Consider the following 13,334-nt stretch of genomic DNA (forward strand, 5'->3'; position numbering starts at 1 on the left):
TAGATAGATAGATAGATAGATAGATAGATAGATAGATAGATAGATAGATAGATGTATGGATAGATAGATAGATAGGTAGATGGACAAATGGGTGGGTGGGTAGGTGGATGGAGAGATGGACAGATAGATGGGTACATCACCATGCCAGGGCTTGGCAAAAAGTCTTTCTTAGGCAGACATCTAGGATGAGCAGGAATTAACTTGGATTGTCCTAAGGAGATAATTGATAGTGTGCATGTGTGTGTGTGTGTGTGTGTGTGTGTGTGTGTGTGTGTGTGTGTAAGTGTTCTGTGGTCTCTTCTGGTTTCAAACTCCAGAGACAAGGAAGGCCTTGAATTCATTTTCTTCATCCACCTCCTAAGTACTGAGATTACTGGCTGATACCACAACCCTGGCTATAATTTTGTCTTTGTCTTATGCTTTGTAGAGCAGCTATAAGAATGTCCACAAATGTGCCAGGTGTCCCATACTACAGGGTTCAATGCAAGGCAGGAGAATCTTGAGGTCAAGGTCAAATAAGAGAGAAAATATGACTCAAAAGAAACTAAACCGAAAGCAGAAGATAACACAAAAGAATGTTAAGTACAGAGTCATCTCTTAGAAGCCCCACCCCTACCCCATGACACAGTGTCTCATTTTGTGAAATTCTAGCTTTGAACTTACCACATAGCATATAGATTGCCCTCTCACCATGCCCCTAAGTGGAAGGATTACTCAAGATGTTTCTTTAAGCTTGCTTGACTGTGGACTAAAACTACCTGTAAAGCCCCAGAATTGTAGATTCAGGGTGAGTGCAATGGATCTGCAGGGAAATGTCTCCCTGCCAAATATGACCGATGTCCTGGGTTTGATTCCTGATCCCCACATGGTGGAAGGAAACCATCAATTCCTGGTAGTTCTGAGACTTAGACAGGAGTGTTATGGTGTGTGTGTGTGTGTGTGTGTGTGTGTGTGTGTGTGTGCCTGTGAGTATGCAAGTATGTTTTTGTGATTCTGCCTTACTTTGCATACTTGAGCTCCTTTTGTATGGATTCCAAGGAGTCAGGGTTACTGGATGCATGTGCTGAGACAAGACACGTGCTGAGGTAAGGCATGTGGAGGCCACGTGATGTTTGGAGGGTAGACATAAGCAACAGTTGTGGGTCTCGAGTCTTTGTTGATCTTCGCTTTGCTGAGAGGCCCAGCTGAGAACTTCTCCTGGGCCCCTCCTGGTCCCTCCTGCTGACTCGTGTTGAGGCTGAGGCCTGGCTGTCTGCTAGGTTGTGTCATGGCTGTCGCTAACCCGACTCCACTGAGCTGGACTACTGGTGTAACCACAAAGTGTTTGTAAGTGAGCTGCTGCTGCTGCTGCCGCTGCTAATCTGTGAACTGAACTGCTGATACCCAGGCAAAACAGAGGGGGTTGCCCTGTAGTCTTTCTTTCCCACTACCTCTAGAGGGTGGTGGGCTGCAAGGGAGGTTAAAGCATCAAAGAACTATGATTAAAAATAAGGTTTGGGAAAAATTCAAGTTACAGGTGGCGCCCAATATGGTTTAGGCATAATGGGTAACCCTGCTTCCAATGCAGAGGAAATGGCAGATTATGAGGGCTTAGCAATGTGGCTTAAGGAGATTGGCAAAATGGCAGCTACTGGTGCAAGGAGGTATTTTGCCTTGCTCCCAGAGGGGACTTTTTGGTTTTGATTTGATGTTTTCATAAATACTATTTTGAAAAAGTTTAATGGGAAACCCTTCTGTTAGAGAAGATTGCAGAGTTGGCTATGCATTTAGAGACTTCGTGGATAGAGGCAGAAGTGCTTGGAAAACACAAAGGGCCAATGGGGGGAGATAAAAAGCTCAGGCTTGGTGAATGAGAACAGGACTGTAATGCACGATGAAAGCAAACTAGGCTGGAAGGTAAACTGCTGCCCCGCCCTGTTTCTAGGGGCCTGAAAGAGCAGGGAACAGCACAGTACAACAGGCTAAGTAAGGTACAGCCAAGTACACCACCAGAGAATTTGCTTGGGTCTACACAGGCACCTTCAGCCTTCCCAGTCTATGCACCGTATGCCTGCCAACAATGGTGGACAGGCTCACAACGAATTAACCTGGAGACCAATACAAATGTCAGATTTAAAGCATTTTAAAGAGGCTGTGATATTGCATGGCTTACATTCTTCTTTTATCAAAGAGAGCTAAACAACTGGGCTATACACAGCCCAGGTTTATCTCAGAAGATTGGAAGGGATTGGTGTCAGCTGTTCTAGAAGTTGGTCAATAATTACAATGGTTGTTGTGGTGGAGGCACGAAGCCACAAAACTAGCGCAACATCATTTAACAAGGGGAATACACATTACTAAAGACCAGCTGCTTGGTGAAGGGCATTGTGCTGACTTACAAGAGCAAATTCAATTTGATGATGATGTAATTGAACAATGTCATGTTGCAGCTTTAAAAGCTTGGGATTTGGTTGAAGAACCTGGAAAATGCCAATAACAAATGTAAGAGAGCATCCAGACCATTGAAAGCATATGGAACTCTGATAGATGAAATGGATAAGGGAGACAACTGATATTGGTTCTCAGGAGTAGCAAATCATAGCTAGAAATTTCAGGACTCAAAGTGCTGGATGTTTTAAATGTGGTGCATTTTGGTCATTTCCAAAGAAACTGTAAGGCTGAAAGATTCAGAACTCAAATTAACAGGCGCAATGGTGATCATAGGCGAGAACGAGCAGATTCTGGTCACGTCACTATGAGCCACCAAGGCTTCCAGGGTCTTGTAGCCACTGTGGAGAGGGCAAACATTGGTCAACAGACTAGACTGCTGGTTTAAGGGAGACATAAAAGGTAACCTCTTGTCATCATAGGGGCCTGTCAACTCGAGGCCCTGCAGCATAACACCACCCAACACAACTGACTCTCCGAAGAACCCTTACGTTTCCACTTCAGTGACATGTGCAGAAGAGATCCCGGAGTGACACAGGAGGAAGAGACTACCGAGGGACTGGGCTCATTCTATTTATTTATTGTTGAGCTTGCTAATCAATTAACTAGTTGATTAACTAATTAATTAGATAACCTTAGAGACAGGGTCTCATGTAGCCTAGGCTGGCCTCAAAGCCACAAGTCTGCCTCATGGCAATCGTGTCAAGGCTAAGATCACAGGTGTGTTCCATCATCCCAAACAGTCAGCATTCTTGAAATATCAAATGACTATGACCCACAGCAACTACTTTGGTTTTGTTAAAAGGATGTGGGACTATTGATGTGTTGCATACCAATGTCGTGCTGGGCCAGCCTTGCAGAGTGTCCTCTCTTCTAGGTCTGACCCGGCGCTTAGCTTGTTATTTTGTATGCCAGGATGGTGTAAAGAAGCCAGAAGTCTTCATCAACATTAGACGCATGCTTTAAAGAACTGAGGGAAGAGGGTGGTTTTAACCACACCAAATAGTGGAATTTTCTCACCCAAATCTACAACTATAGAACTACTAGGGCTGTTTAGCTTACAAGCACAGTCGAGGGCGTTAGTACCCAGTAGACAGTGACATCGATAAATAACTGAGAAATCAACTGAGCGTGGTTGAGATTCTCTGCCAGTAAAAGCTCTGAGGGAAGATTTGATACCTTGCATCAATGTCAAAATTCTACAGTGGTGATACACACCTTTAATTTCAGCACTAGAGAAGATGCAGTGGGCAGATCTCTGTGAGTTCAAGGCCATCTCTGGTCTACATAGTGAGTTCCAGGACTGCTAGGGCTATATAGTCTCACAAATAAACAAATGAAACCCTACAGCTCAGCTGAGTGAGTGGTATTTGTATATAAAATCAAAAATGGAAGAGACCAGTGAATTCTGGAGGAGTTTTCAGTTGTCCTCGGCTGCACCCTCACCTTACTAGATTATAAAGCACTCCAGAGGTTAGTGGCAGAACAGTTGGGCCATCAATGTTCTTTCGTCATTATGCAGAAGAATAAATACAGAAGCCAGTAGCAAGCATGCTATCGTGTCTATTCAAAGGAGGAAGTAGAGGGAAAGAGAGATGGCATTTGTTGCTCTTATAGAGGGCTGGGCTTCAGTTCCCAACACCTGCATAGTGGCTCACAATCATATGCATACATGCATGCACTTAAATATGTCAACACAATATTTTTTAAAGGATGAGGTAGAGCTATATCAACCTACTTGAAGTTCTTTTCTGGACTTTAAAGCTTCATAAAGAAAGCACACTAATGAAAACTAAAATAAGAGTAGATTAAGCTGCCCATACAGTTGAGCGCTCCCAGGGAAGGGTGCTTTCAGAGCCTGAGTGGGTATTTATTTTACTGAGTCTGGTGTCCTGGCTCTGCAGAGGAAAATTTGGGGGCTACATTGTATATAGAACAAATTCCACTTAGCTTACATTGCTAAAATAAAAACCAATGGGAAAAAATGTAAGCAATGTGTAGATCCTCAAGGGAGGCTCTGCCAGTCTGAGCCTCTGGAGTGGGGTCCACAAGCAGGCATTCTCTCAGTTCTAGAATCTGGGAAGTCCACAAGCCAGGCACCAACAGCTTTGGTATCTGTTGGAGGCCTTGTTCCTGATCAGAGAACCACCTCTTTTGTGTGTCTATCATAAATATATGACATGTATATAACATATATGATATGACATTATATATATAATATATAACATGATATATATATGACACACACACATATATATATATATATATATATATATATATATATATATATATATGGTATATATCAGCATATCAGCCTGGTCTGCATAGTAAATTCCTAGCTGTTTTTGTGTGTGTATTTTTTTAAGTTATGTGTAGTTACTCTCATAGATATGGCTTATTTATGGAACCATTCCCATATACATGGTAACATTAATTCTATTTCTGAGTTATCATTTGGAGGTCTTTATTTTAAAATGTTGCAATAGGGGCTGGATTGATGGCTTACTGGTTAAGAACACTGACTGCTCTTGTAGAGGACCCAAGTTCAATTCCAATACCCACACAGAGCCAACTGCAACTCCAGTCTCATGGTACCCAATGCCTTTTTCTGGCCTCCTCAGGCACTGCACATTCGTGGTGCATGTGAGCTCTCTCAAGCATATATACATGGAAATAAATAGCTTTTCTAAATGTTGCAATAACCATATATCCTGGGCATATGTGTGTGAGTGCACATTGTATTTATGTTAATTTTTTCCCTCTTTTTACTTTAGTTTCTTTTTAATTTTTTCTTCGGATGGAACTCCAAGTTTCGTGTTCTTTAGATACTGTACCACTGAGCATTGCCACTGGCCCATGTTATGTTTCTTCTCACCCAGGCTATGTTTGTCAGGTGTGTTCATGTTTTTCTTTGTAGAGTTTTGACTAAAAATGTTCTCTGCCTATCTTCACTGATCTAGACGGAATATCTGTGTCCCCCACAAAATTCAGGTTGACACCTCATTCCCTAGGCACTGGTATCTGGAAGTGGTACCTTAGAAAGATGGTTAAGATATGACTGTGTCATCTTCTTAATGGGATCTACACTCATATGTGTCTACCCACCTGAAACTGTGAGTTACAGACAATGACGAGATTCTGTGTGGGTGCTGGGAACTGAATTCATGCCATCCCCAAGAGCAGCAGGTACTGTTAACCATTGAGCCACCACTCCAAGCCAGTAATCAAATGAAACAAAAAATTGCTACAGGGCTGGCTCAAAGGTTCAGTGCATAAGAGCACTTTATGCTCTGGCACAGGACAAAGTTGTTAGAACCCACATTAGGTGACTCAGAACTGCCTGCAACTCTAGTGTCAGGGGTACCCACACCCTCTTCTGACCTTCTTGGGCGCTGTGTGCACGAGGCACACATACAGATAAGCAAGCACTCATACGTGTAAATAAAAATAAATGAATAAAATATTTTTAAAATTACTGTATGGGAAATGTGCGCTTCATCAGTCGACTTTTTACGTTTTTGTAAACCAGGTTGGTCTTGAACTCACAGAGATCCACTTACCTCTGCCTCCTGAGTGCTGAGGTTAAAGGTGCGAACCACCAAGTGCCATTGAGGGTAAATTTAGAGCAAGACTCATTATCTGTGCTTACAAACAAAGATGGGTTCATACAACACCCTCTTTTGGGGGGAGAAACCCTAAATATTCTCTCATTTTCTTACCCTCACTTTCCAGCAGGGGCATGGTGATAGACAATAAGGCATGGCCTTCACCTCACTGGGATTGTCCAATTGGCACTCTGGAAATCTAGACAGCCTTCTCCTGATCCCAAACACGCACACGCACACGCACACGCACACACACATGCTGCAAGTAAAATCTTCTGCTCTCTGGCAGGTTTTTTTTTTAACTATTGGATTATGAATATCCAGAGATATAAGAAACTGGATGGGCAAAGAATAGCCTTGGGATGTTTACACTTGTGACTAATATTGTTCCAGGAGGTTCTACTGCTTTCTAGACTTCTTTAGACTTGGCCAAGCACCTTATCTTGAACTTCTGGGAGAATTCTTTAGTCTTTCAGTACAGGCTCTGGTGGTGCAGCTCATACCCAAAGTGTTTGTGTGTTCTGGGGAAGCAAGCATCCCACCGCCGGGCTTGCCTGGCAACCTTGGGGGTTCATCCAGGTGACGATTTGATGCTCGTGTGGACATTATGGAGACAAAGTGGCCAGGATAGGTGAGCAGCACATTTCATACCTGAAGAGAATTCCTTTCTGCGTCTGTCCTTTTGAAGATAAGGGTCTAGTGTCAACACACAGAAATCCAACTTGAAACCCTCCTGACAGGCATGCACGAGCGAAGAGAAACTTGGGGACAAGGGCATCCCCAGATGACAGCGAATAAAGGTGAGATGGAGAAACTCAAAAACAGCAAGGGGCAAACACACCTCCTGGAGACCTAGCCCTTGGCTAGTGAGCCTCTGGGGCCGACTTTCCTGGCAATTTCCAGAGGCTGTGGAACTGTTTGCTTTTTTTTTTTTTTTTTTCCCCCTCTCCTCGGAGGAGGAGTAATTTTGCCTGTGGTCTTCCTAAATTACCTAAGGGGTATTTTTAACCTGGAGTTTTAGAGTTCTTTCCCAGGCCTGGGAAGAAGATATAATTTGAAGGGTAGGAAGGAAGTGGGCAGAGCTGCTTCTAAAGCAGGCCCTTGTGTGCGGCTGGGTTTCCTCTTCCCCGCTGTGAAAAATGAACCACTGAAGGTAGTCTCAAGTTGGCTAGCAGTTTAGTCAGAGACGAGACCAGCACGATCAACAGAAGGCAGAACTAACTCACTCTTCAGTCCTCTGCCATGTGACTTGTCCAGGGCAGAGACTGAGACCTTGACAGCAGAGGCATTTGTCACTTGTCACTCAGGGCTGCATTATTTCTTTAACATTTTATTTTTTATTACTTATTTATTTATTTATTTATTTTGGTTTTTCCAGGGTTTCTCTGTATAGCCCTGGCTGTCCTGGAACTCACTCTGTAGACCAGGCTGGCCTCGAACTCAGAAATCTGCCTGCCTCTGCCTCCCAAGTGCTGTGAACACCCGGCTGGCTGCATTGTTTCTTAAGGCCTCAAAACTGTGGCCTGAGAGCTCTTCCATAGGTGGCCCCAAAGTCACTCTACTGGCTAATTTTGTGTCAACTTGACACAGCTGGAGTTATCACAGAGAAAGGAGCTTTAGTTGAGGAAATGCCTACATGAGATCCAGCTGTAAAAGGCATTTTCTCAATTGGTGATCAAGGGGGAGAGGCCCCTTGTGGGTGGGACCATCCCTGGGCTGGTAGTCTTGGGCTCTATAAGAGAGCAGGCTGAGCAAGCCAGGGGANGCAAGCCAGTAAAGAACATCCCTCCATGGCCTCTGCATCAGCTCCTGCTTTCTGACCTGCTTGAGTTCCAGTCCTGCATCCTTTGGTGATCAAAAGCAGTATGGAAATGTAAACCAAATAAACCCTTTCCTCCCCAACTTGCTTCTTGGTCATGATGTTTGTGCAGGAATAGAAACCCTGACTAAGACAGTCACCTACTTTCCAATTTACCCACGGGCTCTACAGTCTCGGCAGCAGCTTGCCCATTTTCAGTACTTGGTTGACCCCTGTGGCATCATAGTATGCTGAGTTCAAAACCACAGGGTTCTGGGTGCTTCCCTAAGAAAGAGATGACCTGAGTAGATTAGACTAGGCCCCAGTCCTTACCCCTGCACTTGGGTTTGACTATATACTTATATACCCCATATATAAATGGCAGCTTTATGAATGATTGGTGGATGATTGATTTTGTTTTGTTTCTTGCATAGAACACACCAGGTTCCTCCCTCTCAAGGGTTAGGGATCTAGTTGTGTCCCATCATGCCTAGCGGTAAAGAATTCTTTTATGAACACAGGAAAGGGTCTCATGAAATTCATAATATCTGTTAGCCGTCTCAGAGACAGCTGTCTGAAAGCGCTTTCTGTGGCTCTTCTGTTCAGCATGTTATAGAATACCAGCTTGGAAGGAATCATATTAAAGTTTTGAGCATGACTGAATGGTGTCTTAGAATGCAGCGGTCTCTGAGGGTCAACTCCCGAGTCTCACTAAAACCAGAAAGTACACTTGGAGACAATTTCGAATTGAAGCCGTTTTGGTGAGAGCTGACTGGCTATCGGTAACACTGCATTTCATTGACAGTTAACGTTCGGGATCATATGAGAGCCGTTGACATGGAGTACACATAGAAAGTGTGACACTGAATAAATCACACATCTGCTGTTCACCTCCCTGCAGCTAGAGCCGGTGTCCGTGGGTCTCAGAGGAGCCAGTCACAAATCTGTTTTTCCAGGCCTGCCTTATGACTTCTGAATCTTAGCAGGCGAGACAGCTGACCAGGCCGGCTCATCGATCATCGATCATTGCTCGGCCGCTGGTTTTCCTCTGCTTGGAGCCTAGGCTGCCAGCGATCTGTCCCAGTTTTGATGTTTTTGTTGCTGAAAAAATCCCCGGGAGTCTACGATCTTTTTTTTTCAGAGTTCCCCATGTAGAGTTTCCTCATAGACATAAGACAAGCCTAGATTCACGATAGACGGGCAAGCTGACTAGACGCCTAGAACCTGTTTACCTAAAGACATTTCAAAATTTCAAATCAGCGAGAAAGGGATAAAAAAAGACCCCAAGTCTCCAGATATGACACGTTTATTGTGAAAACAGCCGACTTATTCAGTTAAAAGGGACAGTGTCAAAAAGGGACAAAAAATACTACCCAGCGGGCAGCGACTGCCCGTGGAGCCTTCACATTTCCTTCCCTGACCTGGATTACAGAATAAAGAAGGTTCCTCTTTAAAGCCCAGACCACAACATTTGAGCCCTAAAATATTTAATGGGGAGGGGCTGCGACAGGGCTAGAGGTCCAGACAAAATACAGGACACTCGGGTAAAACTCATTGCAAACAGCACAAACATTTTCTTTTCATGCGTAAACAGGTCCCATGGATCAACTGGGCCTTGGTCGTGCTAAAATCTGTTTATTGCTTCTTTGAGATTCCGATTTCACTGTGTGTTCTTTGTTGTTCTTGTTCTTGTTTTGGTTAACCTGGCAGTTTTAGGTGGGAGAGTTGTAGGGGGAAAATATGCACGATGATCTCTCTCTCTCTCTCTCTCTCATTTATTTATTTATTATATGTAAGTACATGACACTCGTTATGGATGGTTATGAGCCACCATGTGGCTGCTGGGATTTGAACTCAGGACCTTTGGAAAAGCAGTCAGTGCTCTTAACCCCTGAGCCATCTCTCCAGCCACAGTTCCAGGATTCCTGATACCCTCTTCTAGTCTCTTCTGGTATCTGCATGCACGTGGTACTCATACATACACGAATGCAAAACACACACATACAAATAAAAACCAATATGTCTTTTTTAAAAGTCCAGACAATGCATTGGAAACATCAAATTCTGTCTTTTTTTTGGGGGGGGGGGAGATTTTGGGGAGGGGAGAAAGAGGTCATTCACCTTATAACTCCAGGTTGCAGTTCATCATCCCAGGGAAGGCAAGGCAAGCGTTGAAGTGGCTGGTCAAGTCACCTCCACAGTCAAGAGCAAAGAGACAATAAACTTCCCCCTTCCTGCCCGCCTGCCCGCCCGCCCGCCTGCCTGCCTGGTGGTTTGCTTATTAAGCTCGAGGGTAAGCACCTCTACCCACTAACCCATCTCGGATGCTCTTGCTAGGCTTTTTTCTTATTGTTTGTTTTTTGTTTTTTGTTTTTTGTTTGTTTTTTTTGACAAGACTCTGATTAAAACTAGGATGTTGTGATGCCAAGCAACCACCTCACCATTGAGCTACATCCTCAGCCTGGGATTTCTTATTTGTTTAAATGTAGGAATACCCAACACAAGAAGGTTAAGTGTTTAGCATCTGACAGAAAATTACCCAAGCTGGGTGCAGGAGTGCATCCAGCTTTGCCAAGACACTAAGGCAGGAGGAGGCTTACTTGAGCCCAGATGTTAAGGGGTAGCCTGTGTCACATAGCAAGACTCTAATGTAAAAATATAGCAAACAAGTAAGAGCCTGGATTATCAGGAGTGACATGGTCCTGTCTAGGGACACAGGCACCCGGCACTCCAGGCTTTCTGCTTGCAGCATCATCCCAAGCACTTGACCCATCAGTAGACTCTTGCCTCAGCGCTGAGAGCTTCCTTAGCGATGTCTGGAGCTCCATCTATAGTGCTTCTCTGTGTATCTGGAGCTCCGTCTATGGTGCTTCTCTGCGTACCTGGAGCTCCGTCTATGGTGCTTCTCTGTGTACCTGGAGCTCCGTCTATGGCACTTCTCTCTGTACCCTGAAAGCTGTCCTTCCACATTTTTCTTTTTCTATTTTTTTTGTGTGTATGCATATATGTGTGTGTATTTAAATGTGTACATATATGTGTATATGTATATATGTACACAAGTTTATGTGTGCATGTGTGTATACATATGTGTATATGTACATATATATGTGTGTTATGTGTGTATGTTATGCATGTATGTGTATTGTGTTATGTGTGTATCTGTATCCATGCATATGTGTATATGTATGTATTATGCATATATGTATATTGTGTTATGTATATATGTGTATATGCATGTTTATATGTATATGTGTATATAACATATAAATGTATATGCCTGCCTGCATGCATATATGCATGTATACATGTGTATATGTGTACATGTACATATATATGTGTATATGTGTGTTTGTATATGTGTGTGTTGTATGTGTGGTATGCATGTATATATGTGTGTCAGATTTTCCCTAGAGAAAAAAAGAGTCTACCCTGATTTGTTTTACACTTTAAAAATGATCCCACACAGTTGAAGAAATGTTCCGATTTCAAGACAACGGAGTTGAGCGAGGGAAGGAAGTGAGGTAAAGAGGGCAGCATAGTGAGATTCCCAACTGTGAGCCCCTCAGAGGTTTTCTCTTGTCGCTCAAATCATCTGCGTCTTCAGCCTGCTGGTTTTAGTGCCTCCTGTTTCCAATCCCTAACAAGGGGATTAAAAATTATTGCCTTTATTCCATAAGAAGTTTGTATCGGGGAAAAAAATCAGATATTTTTTGCATAGCTATAAAGTGAGAAAATATCCAAGTTTGGGTGAGTCGGGGGCATTAAATAACACAGAATATGACAGGATATAAATTACTGGCTTGGGACAAAGCCACTCTACGGATTTCTGTCAAAGCAGCCAAGCTCTTCCCAGAGAGAAGGAAGAATTTAATGTACAGCTAATCAGAAAAGTTATGCCTTGAGAGAAAAATAAAATTAGGCAGCAGCCATCCAAAGATGTTCTCCTAAACCGTCTTAACCAGGCGTGAAGACGGTTCAGGAGGGGAGCCCTCTTACAATTCTTAGAATGCTTCTGGCGTCCCCTCTCCCAGTACTTTCCCATAGTGATTGACATATAAATCCTTAAAGTGAGAAGGGATCAGTGTGTTTGTCTGCAGAGAGTGACAGCATGAGAACAAGGCACTCAGAAGCTGGCATAACACACAGGAGAGACCTGCCACCCCCAAAACACTCAGAAGTTGCAATAGCACACAGGGGAGATCTGCCACCCCAAGACACTCAGAAGCTGCAATAGCACACAGAGAGGCCTGCCACCCTGACTTGATCCTGAGAGCCGGCCCAAGTCTAAAGAGAGGATAATAGGGTTTCTGTTTAGGGAAAGGGAAAATATTTGTAGAAGTATTTAGAGAAACTTTTGAAGAATCGACATCTTTGCGTGTGAGAGTGTGTATGTGTGGTGTAGTGGTGTGTGATATGTGTGGTGTGTATGTGTGCATGTATGTGTGATGTGTGTGGTATGTGTGTGGTATGTATGGTATGTAGTGTGTATGGTGTGGCATATAGTATGTGTGCATGTGTATATATATGTGTGTGTGTGTGTGTTTGTGGTATGTGTGTGCATGCACATGTGTGTGTGTTTAGGTGGTGTGTGATGTGTATATGTATGAGGTGTGTGTGTGTGTGCATGCACATGTGCATGTGTGTGTGGTATGTAACTGTATAGTCAAGGCAAGTCTTAAATTCCTCTCGTATTGCCTCTACATTGCTCCTTGAGAGCTGGGCTTACATACATGTGCCACTCAGCCTGTCCATTTATTAGTTGTCCCTTTCCCTCTTCCCTTCCTTCCTCTCTTTAAACGTCTAATGTTTTGAGCACAGGGCCTCATGTACACTACAGGTTCTAGCTCTGTTCTCATCCCATGATACACTTTGACCAAAAGCAACTTGGAGGTTGTTTTACCTTACAATTCCCAAATCAAAATCCATCACTGAAGTTAGGACAAGAATTCAAGGCAGGAACCATGGAGGAAGCCTGGTTACTGACTCTGCTTGTCTTCCTGCACAGTTCAGGTCTACGTGCCTCAGGATGGTGCTATCTACAGTGAGAGGTAATCCCTCCCACATCCATCACCAACGAAGACAGGGTCTTGCCGACATGGGCACAGGTCGATCTGATTGGGGGCTGGTCGGGAAGGGGTGGCAATTCTTTTGTTGAGGTTCAATCCTCTGCAGGAACTCTAGGTTGTGATATGTTAACAATAGAAACTAGCCAGGGCATCCTTAGCCAGGGCATCCTTAGCCAGGGCATCCTTAGCCAGGGCATCCTGTGACTAGAATCTTGATGCTCTTGCCTTTGCCTTCCAAATTCTGGGACTGCTGTGCCAAGACTTCACTCGCAAGGCTGCATCTGGGCTGCATCCCTAGCTCTGTGCCTTGCTTTTCAAATTTTAAGTTGTTTTTTCTTTTCTCTTCCTTCTTCTTCTTCTTCTTCTTCTTCTTCTTCTTCTTCTTCTTCTTCTTCTTCTTCTTCTTCTTCTTCTTCTTCTTCTTCTTCTTCTTCTTCT

This window comes from Mus pahari, chromosome 9, assembly GCF_900095145.1.
Source record: "Mus pahari chromosome 9, PAHARI_EIJ_v1.1, whole genome shotgun sequence".
NCBI classification, from domain to species: Eukaryota; Metazoa; Chordata; class Mammalia; order Rodentia; family Muridae; genus Mus; species Mus pahari.